Here is a 14,085-nt window from a genome sequence, read left to right on the forward strand (position 1 = left end):
TTTTTAAAATATATATTGAGCCTTATTCTTAGACGTAAGTTTCGAAAAGTTGGCATAAAAACAGCTTTTCACTTTGGAAGATCTTTACTGAACATATAATGCCAAAATAAATTAAAGCTACCACCAAACAGTTACCCGGGTGTTTACCGACTTAAATGTACATGTGGTACTTTTTATGTGGGTGAAACCAGGAAAAAGATAAAAACACGAACAGCTGAACATCAAAATAACGTGACTAAAGCGAACTGGAAAGCGTATGGAATTGTTGAACTTGGCGCTTTGAGTAATATAATATTACGCAGCGTAATATAATATTACTCTATAGTATTACGCAGAAATAAAATTACACCGAGCAACCGTGGCGCACTTGCCTCAGAAAAAAAGGATCCTTTGTTTAATCCCCACATCTGGGCATCGAAGTTTTCCAACATCGGTTTGGAATGAGGCGTGAACTTCGAATTAAATGTTCATCCGCGGTGTTCTGTGATAAGACCGTAGAGACTTCTTATATTTAAATATACATATACATATATATATATATATACATATATATATATATATATATATATATATATATATATATATATATATATATATATATATATATATATATATATATATGTATATATATATATTAGGGTTCGGACTGTCTGCGTAGATAGTGTAATTTGTCTGCGCAGACATTTGCACAGACGTCGGCGTCGACAAAAATTTACTGCTTTGCAGACAATTTTTTGAAATCAACAAAAACAGTTTTATTCTTTTCTTCTCTCAGGCAGCGTAGCCATAGCTCCTATAAAAGCAATCAATTCATCCTCAGCAGTGTCATCAATTTCAGGTTTGATCTTATTGATCTTTGATCTAACTGTAGCAGTGATAAAATCGGTTTTATCTTCATTCAAATATAAACCTTCTGCGGCATGTTAAAATCAAAGCAATTCCAATACCTGGTGTAAAGAGAAAATAGAGGCAAGATTGCACTTTGTACATTTGACCAAAGTAATCATACACGAAAGACAATGGAGCTTTATCACTTTCTAGCTTTTCGATCACGTTTAAGGAAATTCAATGCTTTTGACAAGCTTAGAGAGACAGTCCCAAAATGGGTTAGATTTTATCAACGCCATAACATCAGCAGATGTATTCTTTGGTTGAATTTCATTCAGTAATGCACCTTCTTCGTCTGCCAACTTAATAAGAACGTATTTTGATAGCTGGAGACTGCTCATTGATTTATAATAACTAAACCATCGTGTAGATACAGGCATGGACAATGAAAGAGAAATATTTGCTGCAATTCGTCTTTCATCAAACTTTGCTTTCACGATGTGATAATTTTTCATATATTTGATAATTTTCTCTGCATCTTTGACTGTTTTTGTGGCCTCAGTTGTAGAAACTATGTCCTTTACATACAAGTTGACTCCATGAGCTCCGTATCCGAATACCGAGATGTGTTGATATTTCTCCTCGATAATCCTCCACGCTGATTCCATAAAAGGAGCGTTGTCGCTAATGAAACTAGTAAATTTTTGTGAGCCAATCTTCTCAATAACTTGTAAGATTGCCGCGGCAACTGCAGATGAATTTTGAATGATTTTGGATGTATTTATCGAAGTGTAAAAAAAAAGCCTTCTGATCGGGCCCTTTAATAGAAAAATTTACTATGTAGTTGCCTCTTATGCTCGCCTAGCCGTCAGACATCAGTGTTAAGTTTGTTCCAGAATTTAAAGTTTCATTTACAGAAGTAGAACATTTTTTGTATTGTTTGTCGAGCAGAGATCCTGATAAGGCTTTAGCATTCGGGATGACAGATGCGTACGATGGATTGAGCGACTCAACGAAATCCTAAAAAGCCTCCGATTCGACTAAAAGAAATGATATACCCGTACGGTAAAAGAAGTTAGCAAGCTTCGTGTCGATATAATTTTTGAGCTCTTCATTAATTGGTGGATGTACACTCTGCGTCGGTGAATCAGACGTAGACGGAAGTTGCTAAGAATCATTGATTAGATGTGACGATTCATAATTACGATTAGAAAACAATCTTTTTTCCTTGACACTGGCGTTTGGACATCTTGATCTTTTATGTGCTGCAAGGCGTTCCTTCGACCATTGGACAGTTTTGTTACATGCTAAACAAGTGCCAGAACGCTTCTCTCGATCAAGATTTGTCAAATAATTCAAAATTTTGATGTTTTCCATTTTAAACATTTTGAATGACGAAAATACACAATTTCTTGATTCCAAATCACTTTAAATTGTAGGAAGAAACACTTACAAAAGTTTATATCGGTTGATTATATGTAGCTCGAACCAAAAAAAAACAGATAAGTAATGAAAAACTTGTAAAAAGTAGATAATTATCATAATTATTTTAATACTTTTTACATAATTGCATAATTACTTTTTACATAACTGCGTAATTAAATAATGCAAAAATAATTTCAGACATTTGATTCAGATAATTTAAATTTTTCGTTTCCGTTAAAGTGTGTGCGCAAACGTCGGCGCCGACGTTTGCGCAGATATGCGCATATTTTGTCTGCGCATATCTGCGCAGACACATTTTCCAAACCCTTTTGTTCTTGCTTCAGTGTCCAAAACCAAACTGTTTTATGAACACTGAAGCACCATCTAAAAGTGATCTATATGTTATAAGTTGTAAAGGCAGAGATGTTTTTTAAATCATCTATGGAATGATGAACTAGGATCAGTGTAAATAACTATTATTATATTAATATATATATATATATATATATATATATATATATATATATATATAAAATAAATTGGTATATAGGAACAAAATGAATTCCTCAGTTTCATGGTATGTTTCCTGATCTGTCCTAATGCATTTTTATCCGCAATTCTTCCTGTTTCATAAATCTTGTATATAATACAAATGCATAAACTTTTTTTTTTTTAATTTCTTTAAGTTTCTTTTATATTTTTTTTTTTTTTTATGTTAATTTTTTTTTTTTTTTTTTTTTTTTTTTTGTACGTCAATATAATAACATAACTTTGAAGTCCATACATATTGAAGAAAATACATTTTGAAAAAACCAAATGAAAAGTTATTACGTCAATATATAATATTAAAAGCTAAGGTTAAATAAAGGTTTTTTAAAAAAGTTAGTAATTTTTTATAATCAAAATTGAATGCAGTGTGGAAGTTATAATCTTTATATTACTTGTTTGAATCGAGTTCCACAATCGCGACCCTCAGCAAGATATTGAGAAGTCAGCTTTTTCTAATAAAGTTTTTGGTATGACAAAGTTGTTAATTGAGTACTTAGTTTGGTATTTGTGGTTTATAGAAATAAATTGATATTGGTAAGTGTTTGGTAGTAGTAGATTCTTTAACTTATACATAAAAATTAGTATGTTAAGAATATTTACTTCGAAGACGTAAAGCACTCCAAGTTCTCTTAGTAGAGGTTTGACACTGGTGTACCTGTTTGCGTTTAATATTAAGCGACATTCATGTTTTTGTTTTTTGTAAATTGCATTTAATTTTTTTTTAGATAAGTACTCGCCCAGATTATGTTACAGTAATTGATCCAGCTGTGAATAAAAGAGAAATAAATATTTTTTTAAACAATTTGTATACAAAAAGGTTTATCATAATTTGTCTTAATTTATCATAATTTATCATAATATATCTTAGACATCAAGTGTGTAAAAATAAAAAGAACATTTAAAACATTTAAAAATTAAAATGGAAAACCATAGTTAAAAATAGTATATAAAAATTGACGAACTACGACACCAAGCTCTAGTTAAATTATTAGGCTTATTTGCTGCTAAGATTCCCTTTTTTTATCTTTACCATTTTTTTTTGTGCGTGATTTGAATTCTGACAACAATAAATTTATCCTTTAATAAAACTTTATTTTTAAACTTTTCAAGTGTTTTTTGCTAAAAATTATATTTTTAAGATAACTTTTTATTCTATTTAAAAATATTTTTACAATATGAGTCTCTAATAAATAACCTTTTTGGCCCGCGCTCGCCCCGTTTTTCCAAATAAAACTAATTCGAAGTTACTAAAATGAGGGAATTCATTTTGCTTGTTCGATAATAAAAAAAGTAAATAAAGTATTAATAATTTTATGGATTCCATCATGCTGTTGTTTCACTATTTTATTCCGTTGCAGTCATATTTCATCTTTTTTATTTATTTTTTATTTATTTAGCCGTGCAAATATTTACAAGTTCCGTGTTTTATAATATATATAAAAATGGCAAGGACGAGAAGAAGACAGGTTTCTTCTTTTTCTTCTCTTTGTCTTATATTATATCTTGTTTTTGTTTCATATTAAACGTTTTTCACTTGTTGGTAATAAAAACTGCAAAAAAGAGTAAATTTTAATAAAGTTTGAGTATTTATTAATTGTATTTGAGCTTTAATGTTTGTATTTCTTGAGTGTGTTATTTGAAAAAATACTTGCCAGTCTTCTTTTTCCAGCCCCAGTTTTTATATTTGTATTCAAGATCCTTTTTTAATTTATTTAACAGTTTGTAAAGTGTTCATATGATAAGGTTTCTATATTTATATATTTTTTTTTCAATAATTTAGCCTGATATTTTTTTCAATAATTTAGCCTGATATTTTTCTTTGTTTTTCAAAAAAATTGCATGTAAATAACTTTTTATCAATAATTTAAATAAATATTTTATCAACAATTTTATATTCTTAATTTTACTACTTGAAGTATATTAAAAAATTCGTTTTTATGAAAAATTTTTAATAGTTAAAATTTGCTAATAGAAACCAGTAATTTTTTAGCTTTAACGCTTTTCGCTTTAACGACATACTTTTGCGCTTTTTAAAAAATTTTGTTTTTTCATTTAGGTAGGTAGGACGATGATCAAATCTTTTTGAAGTATTTCTATTGTACTAAGATGGAAAAATCTTAATTGTAGAGCTTTTGCAAAATCTAAACTAAAATTGTTTTTATTTTTGGTACACTGTTTTAGGAATTAATAAACTTTTACCTGTATTTTTGTCGGCCTAAAATTTCTTCAATACCATATATGGGAACTTAAGGAAAGCGTTAATTTTAAACCAATATTTAAAATCAGAAATTGTAAACAGCCAAGCATAAAAAGTCAGAAGTTCGACTCTCAAGGTGAATTTTATATAAAGCATAACTTCTTTCCATGACCCTCCAGAAAATCATAATGAACTTTGGATATCGATTGCATTAAGACATTAAATTGCATTAAGTTTACTACAGAGTACTTATATTATTTAAGCATATTTTATTAAACTCTAATATTTAAGCTATATATATATATATATATATATATATATATATATATATATATATATATATATATATATATATATATATATATATATATATATTAATATATATATTTATTAATATATATAACAGCTTTGAGAGGGGGGGGACACCTCCTACACCCCAAGTTCGGGCAGCCCTGATAGCCGATTATTGGAGAGATGTCCTCTTCTTTAGATAGTGTTATGCTTCCATCAAAAAGGGAAGTGTTGGCCCTTTTCTTCCATTACAAGCAGATTGCCAAGCAAAGCATTAGGAAAGCATTACATTCCACAGCAAATGTTTTTTTCTGAAGTTTGGTCAAAGGCCCGAATACCATTGCAATTAAAGAAGCACGTTGCCCTATAATCGAAAACATTTACAAGGAATGAAAAAAGTTGAAGAAAAATAAAGAGAATAAAGCCAAGCGTTCAGATTATTTGAAACAAAAGGAAGACCAATGGAATAAAGGGTTAGAAGAACTATTCGATATTGCCCATGCCAACGCATTGGAAATGATCACCATTCAGGAGGATAAGGACTTCCTATTATGCCAAAGAGAGAAAATTCGGAGAGGCAAAATGGGTCCAGTCGATGAGAAATTGGCTAAACAAGAAGAAGTATCAAGAAAAAGACAAAAAGAAATGAACCGAAAAAGGGACCGAGAGGAGATGGCAAGAAAATCTCGAGAAGAAACAGTTGTTCTTTCATCATCATCTGAAGGTGAAGATAATCCTAAAGAAGATAGCATAACTCAGGAATATGCCTTACCTGGTAACCAAGATGACCCTGAGCCATCAACTTCAGGTAAACCGGCTCCAAAGCGTCCTTAATGTGGCAGGAAAAATATACTGAATGAGAAGTTGGCGGCTAAATTAGATGTGGCTAAATTGAGTGATCATGGGGCGGCACTGGTGTTAAAACTGGCATTACAACTTCTTGGTCATGATCCAACAGAATACAATGTTAATCCAACTTCCATTCGAAGGGAACAAATAAAACACCGCAAGAAAATAGCAGGTTAAAGGAAGGAATTCAAACCAGAAGTTCCTTTATGTAATCATTAGGATGGAAAATTACTTGCTGACATCACTGGTAAAGAAACTGTTGACCGACTTCCAATTCTAGTATCTGGAGTAGGAGCGCAGCAGCTTCTTAGTGTCCCAAAACTACAATCAGGAACTGGTGAAAATGCGGCATCTGCAATGCATGACGTATCAGTGGCATGGGGAATTAACAATCAAGTAAAGTGCATGTGCTTTGATACTACTGCAGCCAATACTGGGCCAAAAAATAAGGCTTGCATTCTTCTAGAGCAGAAGTTTGGAAAAGGTATGTTGTGGTTGGCATGTCGTCACCACATTCTTGGAAATTATTTTGGAAGCAGTAGTTTTGCTGTGTCTCGACCCTTCAAGTGGACCTGACATACCACTCTTTAAAAGATTTCAGAAAAGTTGAGTCTCATTTGATTCTACAAAGTACCACACAGCACAGTCTGATAAGAACGCTTCAAATGCTCTTACCGATATCACTGATAAATAAATCGTCTTTTGCAAAGATCAACTACAAATTTTTCAACCTCGTGACGACTACAGAGAACTTTTGGAGGTGTCAATTGTTTTTTTGGGAGGAGTACCTTTGAGGAGCATTTTATTTAGAGCTCCTGCCGGTCTACACCGTGCTCGCTGTATGGCAAAAGCTATTTATGCGTTGAAGATTTGGATATTTAGAGACCAATTCAGGTTACCAAAAACAGAGGAGAAGGGCATAAGGGATATTTGCCTTTTCACGGTTTGACTGTACATTACAGCCTGGTACAAATCTCCTAAAACAACCTCAGCTCCTAGACTTGATCTGCTGCTCTTGAAAGACTTGGATGCCTACAAGACCCAGCATCCTAAGATCTCGAAAACTGCAGTGAAGTAGTTACAAGAGCATCTCTGGTACCTATCAGAGGAACTTGTTGCTTTAGCTTTTTTTGATGATGAGGTTCGCCCTGAGACGAAGGTCAAGTTGGTCCAAGCATTGAACAATGTTTCAGATTAGATACCTATAAAACGGGCTACTGTGGATTGCTCAGTTATCCAAGAAAAGAAACTGGAGGACTTTGTCACGTTTAATACACGGAGATTTTTCAGCATCACAGGACTTCCATCACACTTTCTTCAAAACAGTATGAGCGAATGAGAACATGATGATGAGTTCAAGACTGTATAGTCCACTGTTCGAAGCATGAAGTTTGTCAACGGCATTGCAGAACGTGGCGTAGCACTAATGGACGAATATAATAGAATACATACAAATAACGAAGAGCAAAAGCAGTTCCTGTTGTTGGTAGTTCAAAAATATAGACAGAAATATCTTGACAGAAAAAAGACAACTCTCATGAGCGATTAATCATAGTACAGTAACTATGGTACAGTATTGTACAATATTATACAGTAACTACTGTACAGTAACTTAGTACAGTAACTATAATACAATAACTACTCAACAAAATAATATCTTAGCAACATCAAAAGTAGAACGAGATTTGATGCAATGGAGTAATGATGCAATTTAATTTAAAATGGACCAGTCATATTAATAAAGCTGTCGGAAAATCAAATCAAATGCTTGCTCTTATTAAACGAACTTTTATATTTTTTAACTCGAATATGGCAAAAAAATTATATACGAATTTTGTAAGACCCCATCTTGAGTTTTCAATCCTAGCACGGTGTCCTTATCTGAAGCAAGACACTTTAAAGTTAGAAAAAGTACAGAAAAGGGCAACAAAACTTGTACCAGATTTTAAAAAAATGCCATATGAAAAAAGAATACAGTTATTGAAATTAACAACTCTAGAAGAGCGTCGTTTAAGAGGAGATCTTTTTTTTCAATATAAAATACAGAACGGTTATGGAGAAATAAATTGGATAAACGACTCAATATCTAAAGTTCAATTAAAACCTTACAATTTTAGTCATAACCAAAAGTTAACAAAGGCATACTGTAAGAGTAATGCTAGATATAATTTCTTTCGTGTAGAGTCGTAAATGCTTGGAATGGTTTACCACCACATATTGTCGAAGCAATAACAATTGACCAATTCAAAAATAAACTTGATAAATCAGATTATTGCAAAAATTATTTATTAAATACTAAATAATATTTATATACATTGAAAAGTAAACAATGCTATTTTTAAAACATTTATAGCTGTTATAGCACAACATCTTCTGTTATTTTGCTCCACAATTGATTTCATCAAATGTCACAGTGTACATTATTTTTATTATTAGTATTATTATTATTGTTATTATTATTATTATTATTATTATTATTGTTATTATTATTATTATTATTATTATTATTATTATTATTATTATTATTATTATTATTATTATTATTATTGTCTTAAATAAACCTACAATCAAAGTAAAAAAGCATGTTCATTGCTGTTTTTTAATAAATAAGTAAAAAATGCAATGACAGAAAATTGATGTTTTTAATGCATGTAATAAGTAAATAAATGTGTACCAAGTAAATGAGTCATTATCACCAGTCTCCATCAGTTTTATGATTTTTTCTTATGTTAATGTCTAAGAGTGCATAGTAAAATATGCCTTAAATTTCAATATATATTAATATATATATATATATATATATATATATATATATATATATATATATATATATATATATATATATATATATATATATATATATATATATATATATATATATATATATCACATGATGTTTAAAATATTAAAGTACTATTTTTCAAAGAATAAAATTTAAGAGCTGTTTTATAAAGTATAGGAAAAAATGTTTAGTAACATTTAAACAACAATATAACATTTAAATATTGGTTTATTAAAAATATAAGAAGATATAATTAAAAATATATATTTTTGTTGGTGCAGTTTATAGTTTTTATTATTTAAATAGATTTAAAGTTTTTTGGTTGCTAATCTAATAAAGCCAAACAAACAGTAAAAGTAAAGGTAAAGTATTAATAAACAACAAAAATTAAAAATTTTAAAGAAAAAAGCAAAAAAATAAAAGACGAATATAGGGGAGACCGGGCTAGTTGGCTCGGTTTTTATTCTATGAGCTCTGTAGCCTTAACAGAACATTTTTTGAAAATATTAAAGTGTAGCCTTAAATAGTATAAAACTTATAAAATTTGCATATATTTTTTTCATAGTAAAATCTTACCCCGTGAAAATTTTGCTAATTTACCCTGAAAGCTTTCTTTTCATTAAACAGTCTATAAATTCTGAAAAACGGCAACTTTAAAAAAAAAGTCTGACTGGATATAGTAAACCAATTGTGAGTGGAACTTTTACAATAATTTTTTTTTCATACGACCAACTATTTTCTTTGTAAAGTAAAAAGGAAGCGATGTTCTAAAAGTTACGTTTTTGTCCAAAAAACGCATAAATCTCAATATCTCCCATGCGCATGCGCGAATCCGTACAGTTAAAAAATAATATCAAATTGATCAAATTCCATCAAAATTTATATCGAGTGGGCCTTCTTTAGCCTTGATGGTCTAAACTAGATAATTTGGCATTTGGTTGAACGAATTTAGGTCTCTTCTGTTGTTATATTATCTCATGCGCTCATTATAGTTGTTTTAAATTCGTCTTTGCATCTAAATGCTCGGTCACCAATTTTTCTGTCCAAATATACCAAAAACTTTCTATTGGATTAAAGTCCAAACTTCGAAACCACCATTTCAAAACATTGATGCTATTTGTTTCAAAAGTATACCTTCATTCTCTCAATTTTTAAGGAGCATAATCTGATTGACACTGTTGCTAGTGTGGCTGGTAGAGGATAGAAACGCAAGGCAACAGTGCAATTGATTGATATACCATCATTAATGTGAAGAAAAATAGATTTGTTATGGCAGCTAAATTAGCTCTAAAAGTTGAGGAAGATCACAAAATCACAGTGACTCCTCAAACAGGAATTGAATTAGAGAACAAGGAAATAGAGTAATTTGAAAAAAATCTTTCTTAACTTTTAAACAAATGAAAAGTCAATTGGAAATTGCAAAGAAGTAGGAAAAAATGACAATATCATATTGGAAAAAAAAATTTGTGGTCATATGACAGTAATTCCACGTCAAAACAACCAATTTTTTTTTAAAATGCAACCCTATGTCTTTGGATTTTTTTTATATTTTCACCATAGTTAGTACATTATAAAATAAGATAAATCCCAAAATTTCAAGGTCTAACTCCCAACGGTTCGTGAGTAATGGTTGTTTTAATTTGGCTACTATTATTGTTTTGGTCATTTTCCGCCATTTTTAAATTTACATTTCTCCTTATAAAACCAAGTCTATAAACATTTGAGTTCTAAAAATAAGTGACTTAGTTAATTTCTAGGTGAGGAATTTAAATATATATATAAAAAACTCATTTTATAATTAAAAAGTACCTAAATATCAATTATAAATGTTAAAATAATGGACATCTGCCCCAGTAAAATTTTTAGGTGTGCAGTAAATTTTTTAAGCCTAAAATTTCAAATTAGATCATTGTATGTTTGAAGAACATTGTGTGAAAAAATCATTTATGCCAAATACATAGTTTAAAAATTAAATGAAAAATATTACAAAAAAAGCAAATATAGCATATTTCGCTTATCGTAGTATTCAAAATAAATAAAAATGATGCATTCTTGAATTGATATACAATTTTTTATAATATATTCATTAAAAATTATTGATTTACAAATATATACTTATTAATTTTGTTAAAATCTTTTTTTGAAAGTTCATATTTGTCTGATATTATTTTTGGTGCACTTATTAATGTTATTACATTAATAAGTGCACCAAAATGTTATTGGTGATTGGTATCCAACAATAATTATTCCTTTTCGGCCAGAAAAACTGTTCAGATGGACCGTGTGGATGCATAAACTTTATTTTTATATCATTATATTCTTCATCTTTTTCTTCAACTACTGCAATTCACCAAAACAAGTCATATGTACATGCGTAATATTTGTATTTCAGTATTAGCTCAAAATTTGTTAAACTTAAATTTTGGTAACTTGATTTTTTAGTTATATTAATAGATTTTGGATTAATATTGTTACTAGTATTTTTAAATAACATAGACGCTTTCGAAACCGGTATGCAATGGTGAAATGCTCGACTTCCTGGTATTGTTTTTTCTTTCTCAAATCGTTTATTTTATGTAGCTCTAACATTAACCATAGTTCCTTTATCAATTTCAAATAACTTTATTAAGAGCGTTTTTTGAGTGCAAAATTCAAACATTGCATCGATAGTTAGTATTTGATTTTTCTTTGGACGTTTTCTTGCTGTTGTTCGTTTTACTGTATCACCTATTGCATCACAAGAAGATTTGCCATGACTGGTTGCAAAAAATATCCATTCAGCTTTCAATAAAAAATCTTCTGAGTGATGGCATAGATTTTGAAAATTTTTATACTGTCCTCCACATCCATCAGAAAAGTAATACAAAATTAAAGAAGGGTTTCTTTGATATAATTACATAAAATATATTTGAAATCAAATTACCTTTCATTTTTTTTTTATGCACTTTATAAACATTACAACAATTGCCATTTTTCTTTTCAAATCTTTTTCCAAAGTAGTGAAAATGGTGATTACAAATGCTGAATAGTTCTTCACAAGCACGCAACTCAGATCTCCATAAAATGATTTGACGAGTATCAGTGTCTAGGTCATGTAGTAAAAAAATCTCTTTATTTCTAGAATATGAGGTTTTATGGCATTCTGACTTCAAAACTTTACCAACATCACATGAAATCATTTTGATAATGAATTATAAAATATTATACTTGCAAATTTAAAAATGCACAAGTATTAAATACATTATTTATGTAGAACTAATTGCAACATTTAAATTAGATGAATATGTCTGAATTCAGCAATTAAACTTTGATAATTGGAAAAGACAAGGAACCAAGGAACAAAAAGGAAACAAAAAATACATTAAAAAAACTTTCATAACTTGAGAACCACTTAGAGTTAGATTTAGGTAGGAATTATCATTTTTTCCTAAAGTACTTTGGCGAAAATTGAAAAAAAAATCAGAGAATTTAGGGTTGTATGGCCTGGTTGTTTTGAAATGGAATTACTCTTAGGAAAAGAAATAAAAATTGCACGTTTAATTTGGGAGCGGATCCATGATTTTTTGACAAAATTTTAAAAATATGTACAATTTCTAGTCTTATTAAAGTAAGTAATTGTTCTGTTTGGAAAAATCAATTCCCTTCACGTTTGGGCGGATGATTTCTACTTTTTAGGGTATTTTTGTTCCCAGGCTCTTTGCATCGAAATTTTTGGCAAAACATCTTTAAATGACATAAGTATAAACATTCAAAGGTTTGGAGTATAGAACTTAGCTGGAAGCTATTTAACTCAAACACCAAAAAATCGTGGTCCGCCCCTGCAATTATATATACATTTTAGTACAAAAGTAAAATAATTACAAAACTATGTATTTGGCATAAATGATTTTTTCACACAATGTTCTTCAAACATACAATGACCTAATTTGAAATTTTAGGCCTAAAAAATTTACCGCACACCTAAAAATTTTACAGTGGCAGATGTCCATTATTTTAACATTTATAATTGATATTTAGGTACTTTTTAATTATAAAATGAGTTTTTTATATATATATTTAAATTCCTCACCTAGAAATTAACTAAGTCACTTATTTTTAGAATTCACACGTTTAAAGGCTTGGTTTTATAAAGAGAAATGTAAAATTAAAAATGGCGGAAAATGACCAAATCAATAATAGTAGCTAAAATTAAAACAACCATTACTCACAAACCGTTGGGAGTTAAACCTTGAAATTTTGGGATTTATCTTATTTTATAATGTACTAACTATGGTAAAAATATGAAAAAAATCCAAAGACATAGGGTTGCATGGCCTGGTTGTTTTGACATGGAATTACTCATGAGTCAAAATACAACCTTTTCTCATCGGATGGAGTCCAAAAAGTGTGTCGAAAAAAAAGAGAAGCTTAAAAATTGAATAACTTGCAAAGAAGTGCTAAGCATGGAGAAGGAAATGTGATGGTTTGGGGTAGTATGAGTTGGAAAGGAGTGGGAAAATTTATATTTATTAATGACAAAATAAATGCTTCAATGTATTGTGAAACTCTCAAAACCAACTTGCAACTATCTACTTAAAAATTCAGAATGGGAAAACATTTTAGACTCCAGCAGGATAACGATCCGAAACATACCGATAAGAAAACAAAGGTACACTTTGATACAAATAACATCATTGTTTTGGAATAGCCATCTCAAAGTATGGACTTGAAACCAATAGAAAATTTGTGGTATATTTTAGACAGAAAAAGTGACGACCAAACATAAAGACGCAAAGACGACTTGAAAAAAGCTATAATAAGCGCAGGGGATAATATAACAACAAAAGAGACCCCAAAACTTGATCAATGCCAAATCATCTAGTTAAGACCATCAAAGCCAAAGGAGGCCCCATTTGATATTAATTTCCATGGAATTTGATTATTTTGACATTATTTGTGAACTGTACGATTGTTTTTTATTTTTTGCAGTGAATTATATGTACCCTCATATAAACTGGGTAAAATTCAATTGGTTTGATTGATTCCACAATACACAAATAAATTCTTAAAACAATTCTTGATAAGATATCTAAAAAGACTTTTAACAGACAACTCATTTTTTTAATGCAATCTTTAAAGTTATGATTTTTTAAGTGTACGATTATTTTTTTACATACTGAATATA

The sequence above is a fragment of the Hydra vulgaris genome, chromosome 12 (genome assembly GCF_038396675.1).
Source record: "Hydra vulgaris chromosome 12, alternate assembly HydraT2T_AEP".
In the NCBI taxonomy this organism is placed as follows: domain Eukaryota; kingdom Metazoa; phylum Cnidaria; class Hydrozoa; order Anthoathecata; family Hydridae; genus Hydra; species Hydra vulgaris.